This window comes from Chiloscyllium punctatum, chromosome 30 (assembly GCF_047496795.1).
Source record: "Chiloscyllium punctatum isolate Juve2018m chromosome 30, sChiPun1.3, whole genome shotgun sequence".
NCBI lineage: Eukaryota > Metazoa > Chordata > Chondrichthyes > Orectolobiformes > Hemiscylliidae > Chiloscyllium > Chiloscyllium punctatum.
Window position 1 is genome coordinate 64,244,084 of NC_092768.1, and position 5,718 is coordinate 64,249,801.

The following is a 5,718-nucleotide window of genomic DNA, read 5'->3' on the forward strand; positions in this document are numbered from 1 at the left end:
CCAATCCCATCAACGGGGCCTTCAAACAAATCGATCCATTTGGATACCGCGGTTGTGAAATCAATCCCCATGGAACAGCTTTTACTGATACAGGACAGAGACAATTGGAACGTCTGGCTCATGGAAAATACCCAGGGCAGTTTTGGTGAAAAGACATTTTAATGAAAATGATCAGCTTTTGTGGTTTTCTGTGTTGGTCTTGTGGTAATTTCATAGGACTGATAATCCAGAGACCAAGGTAATAGTCTGGGTACTCGGCCTTGAATCCCACCATGCTAGATTGTAAAATTTGGATTCAGCAAATATCTGCAATGAAGAATCGAATGATTACGATAGATCCATTGACAATTGTTGAATAAAAAACCATTTGGTTCACTGATGTCATTTCAGGAAGGAATCTGCTGTCCTTACTTGGTCTGGCCTGCATGTGACTTCAGACTCAGAACAATATGGTTGAGTCTCAATTTCCCTCTGAGCAATTCAGAATGGGTAATAAATTCGGCTTAGCCAGAATCGCCCTCATACTAATCCAGAAATTTTAAAACAAATGCTCATTAGGCTCAAGCAAGAGTGTTGATTGCAGTTTTGCAAGTCACAGGGATGTGATCACACTGAGAAAATCGTAGGAGATATTTACCGGGACATTGTTTGGGATGAAGAGTTTCAGTTGTGAAGAAAGACAGGACAGAGTGGAGTGTTTGTCGCAGTGTAAAGGAGATGTAGAGGAGACATGATTGGGTTAGGGTATGGACAGGGTTGACTGAACGAGTTTCCCATTAATGGAGGATTAGCAGGGGGCAGAGATTTAAGAAGAAAGTCAGAATGGTTTGAGAAGATGTGCAAAAGTGCTTTATAATCCAGTGGGTGGTTGGAATTTGGAATACACTGTCTGCATTGTTCAGAATGGCAGAAACCCTTAGAACCTGAATAAACATTCAAATGTGAACTTGTGATGCCATGACATATAAGGCTGTGGGATAAACATTGTGAAATGGGATTCAGTTCATTAGGCAGTTGTTTTTGACAAGTGTGGCCACATTTGGTTGAAGGGCCTCCTTTGAGACTCTTGGTCTCGGTAGTATAGTGGTTCTTGTCCCCGTCAATCCCAGGGCTCCATTCTCCACTGGGGACAGTGTAAATATTTTAAAACTGTCGCTCCATTCCCAAGTGCGGGTATTGATAGCTGTCCTTCCATTCTCGATGGGGCATGTCACAGGAAGGACAGTGCTGCCTGAATCAGTGTGGGAAAGGGCTGCAATTCTCAGGGAGGCAGAGTGTCAGTGAACGGCCAAGCACGTGACTTCTGCAAACTGCACCTTGTTACAGTGTTGGAAAGAAAAAAAACATTTGGCGGACTTGTTCCGGATTGAAGTGTTGAATTTGGGTTGATTTGCTTTGATGTGGCTGAGTTACCAGTGTATAAAACCATTAAAAATGATTCAGGTTTTGCTCACTATAATTAAACATTGGCTCAGTAATTCGCACTGCTGTTCGGTCTGAGGGCTATGTTGATTGGTCAAGTTAAATTGCCCTGTCGTATCCAGGGAATGATTTCAGTAAATTAAGTGAATTAAGTAAAGCGGGGACAAGGTCAGAAGTCACAGGACGCCAGCTTATAGTCCCACAGGATTATTTGACATCATAATGGGGAGGGTTGCCCCTTATTCTGGTGAAATATACGGGAATAGGGAGGAGAACTAGGTCTTGGTGAGATGCTTTTCAGAGAGTCGACACCGGCTTGATTGACTGAAATGCCCTTTCTGCACTATAGGATTCTGTGATTCTATCAGAGAGGGTAATGACGGTGTTTACTGGGGGTAAAGCCTCTAGAGTCGATGCTGACGGGGTGTACTGAGGATGAGATTTTATTCACTTGTTGTCTTCGAAAATTTCGAACAGTTATCCCTGAACCAAGAAAGAACTAATCGGGGGTTTTCATGTTATGAAATGTTTGGACAGAGTAAATAGGTGGAAAATTCCCTATTTCAAGAGAGTAAACATCCAGACGTCACACATTCAAACCCCTTGATAAAACCTTTGAAGGACAAAGAAAAGATGAGAGCAGAATCGCTGTCACTCCGAGAATCTGTTTTCCAAAATATTTGGAAAGGCACATTTGTTGACATACAAGGAATAAATTTCACAAGAGGGCGACAGCGTGTGTCTCGGTAAAGGTTTAGGGGTGGGGCGTAGTCGGTCAGAGGTTTCGGGGAAACAATGTCTAAGTGGGTTGACTTTAAATGTAAAGAAATTTTGTGAACGTGTGCAGCTGAATAAGATTCGGTTCCAAAAACTCTGGATTTTCAAAGATTTGGCATAATATTCTACCTGAAGCATTGTAAATGGAACTGAGTGGATTTTTCTTATTGTGAAGGGAAGATATTACATAATTAATAAGAAGTGACCAGTTGAGATCGACGTCCTGCTTTAATCACATGCGTTAAATCGGTGAGGATAAACACCATGATGTTTGGTCCATTTTATACTCGGTGAATACTGCCAAAGCAACGAGCAACAAAACTGGTGGGTTTTCTTTTGCATTTTAACACTCTGATTTTCTAACCAGTATTTTCCTTAAGCTGAAATAAAGTCGGAGCAAGTTTGAATACAACATCAATCGTTCCAATGAGATAAATCTAATTCCCTTCCGATTATTACAATGAACATTGTGAGGTTGCAGCAAAGTTAAAATGAAACGAACAAAACAGCGTTTCTAGCGATTGAATCCAATTCAGGTTCAGCCATATGAGAAAGGCCATTGAGCAACAACATCGCCTTTATTTCCCTCTCCATGGCTCCTTCTTCACGTGAGAGAGAAAGTGACTGAAGAAATTATGTGTCAAATATAGGTGTGAATATGACGGAAAATTCTTGTTCTCTGATTGATCCTGACACAGTTCTGATCAGAATGTATCAATGACAGCTATTCATTGTGACGAACATGGCTATTTATTGGAATTTGCTGTTATTATAATTCTGATGCAAGCAGAAACACAATGGTGTGGATTCGATTCCGCTCTGCAAATTTCTCATCCTTTACTTTCACCACATGTACCCTGATGAGGTCACATGTCACCCCTCCACAAAATGTTCAGAGGAGACTGAACGATTATGGTGTTGTGTTATTATACCGCTGTGCTCCACATTCACGAGTTTGAGTCATACTCTGGTTGCTAACTTCACAAACCGCTCCAGCAGTTTTTCTTTGCACCTCACACCTCTGGTATACACTGGATCGAGAATCTTGTTCTTGCCCTTCATTGCACGGGAGATTCAGGAATAATCGACACCACATTAAAGTCGAAATGAAGAGTCAGAGCAGTCATTGTATTCAATTGTACATTAAATTGGTGTAATGAGAAGGAACGCATTTTTCTTTCTGCCCCACATTCCATCTTGTCTTTCGATGAATTTGCATCGAAAGAAAGAGAAACAAATAACAAGAGAACGGGAGAACAAGTTAATCCAGTGGGGTTGTTCATGAGTATTTCAACCTGACACTTCACACAAATATCTGATCAGTATTTCAAACAGTCACTCGGAATTGGAATCGCAGAAAACTTCTCCACTGAAACGAACCTTTTATTCTTTCACAAATTTCTGCTGTGTGTGAATCATACAACGATTCATCATCCAGCGTGATCACTGACTTGCCAACTGTCTAAGGTCTACCAACTTTCTTCAGCATTCACAGCTTCTGTAAACAGCCACCTGTGCTGTGCCCAGTGTGATTTGTTGTCCCCACGTCACAGCACATTTCGTCTTCCTGAGTTTATGAATCTTGTTCCTGATGTCTCATCTGTTTAATAAACATTTTTCTATCACTTCAACCCATCCCCCCACAATTCTGAACTTATGAATAAAATAAGGCGTTCGACCAAATGTTAAACAAATGGAAGTTTGCCATTCAGCCCATGGAGTCTGCCCCACCATTCAACGAACTCATGATTGATCTAGATTAGATTCTCTACAGCATGGAAACAGGCCCTTCTGCCCAACAACTCCACACCAACCCTGCGAAGAGTAACCCAGCCAGACCCATTCCCATCTGACTACGGGCAGTTTAACACTGCCAATTCACATAACCTGCGCATCTTTGGACTGTGGGAGGAAACCCACGGAAACGCGGGAATGATGTGCAGACTCCACAGTGACAGCTGCCCGAGGCTAGAGTTAAACCTGGGACCCTGGTGCTGTGAGGCAGCAGTGCTAACCATTGAACCACCGTGCCACCCCAATAATCCGTAACTCCTTTCTGCTCACTTAACTCGACAAATTTTCATCATCTTTCTGATTAACTATCTAGCACAGTTTGGAAATACCCAACAGCACAGATGGCACAGATTGTTTGGCCTATGAGCAAAGAAATTACTCCTCAATTCTGAATTAAATGGGCAATATGTAATTCTGAGATTTTGTCCTCTGGTGCTCTCCTCACAGCCTAAGGCAAACCACCCGCCCGTATCTACCCTGTCAAGATTCCACGAATATTGAACGTTTATAAATGTTATTATGCAATTATAGAGCTCCCCTCCACCTCCTTTGTTTCGAGGAGAATAATCCCAGCCTAACCAATCATTTCACGAAGCTCCATTTTATACAGAGTTGGCAACATTCTCGTAAATCTGTGCTGTCCTCTGCAGCGTCCTTACATGCTATTAAGGCAGGTGGAGACATTTATGTGAGGAAACGGGTTGAAATATCAGGTGCAGATGGGAATTGGAACTTGAAATCAGAAAGCGATTGTAATCGATTGATCCTCAGAAGGACTAAATACAGCAATGATAACTCTGACAAATGATAATCTAATCATATTCGATTGACATTCAATGGCTTCATTGTAACTGAGTTCCTACGTGTAATCGTCCTGAGAGCTAGTATTTAGGAGAATTGGAACCTGACCACCCATATAAATAAATTGATGACAGAAACATGTCTGTCGGTCGTTTTTGTTTGATTATTAGCTCAACTCTTGTTTCCGTGAAGCCTACATCGTCCGCAACGCACGCGTTAGATGTTTAACAGGGCTCTCTGCATTTGCCTCGGTGGGTGCTGCTGCAATATCACTGAAGGACCAGGACACCCTTCACGACAATACAGTCACTTAACTGTACATTGTAAAACGCCTGAATGTTTATTCCCTTAACTGCTGAGGCACAATTTCAGCAGAGTACGCCACCGAGAAGATTCACTGAAGTAAGTCAACCAGGCTTTGTTGACAGAACCTTCAAAGCTCAAAGACTGTACCAACTATAAGGACAAGGTTGAAGATGCGCTGAAACGTCACCATTTATGAATTACCCTCCAAGGCACGTACCAGCATGACTTGGAGAGGAAGCAGTGGTAAATTCATTGAGTGGTGAAGCGGTCTTGATGGGCAAAGAGTTATACTTGAGCCCTCCGCCTTTTATATTACAATTTTAAAATATGTTGATTATTGCATTGACCAGACTTGTGCTCATTCCTTTTGGTGTTTCCTAAACTGGTGGTTGCTAAAGATCGAATGTCATTCTCAGACTGTGGTCAACAAAGAACCTCTCGCACAACTGATCTCCCTGTCCAACAATCTTCAGAGATCAGTGAATATCTACTCCAAGATCTTTGTTCCTGTTCACCACTCAGAATCCTCACTGTTATTGTTTCCACTCCACAACTTCATGACCACTTACTGGTCTGGATTCAATTCTATTCTCCGTTTTTTCCTTTCCACCTTATTGA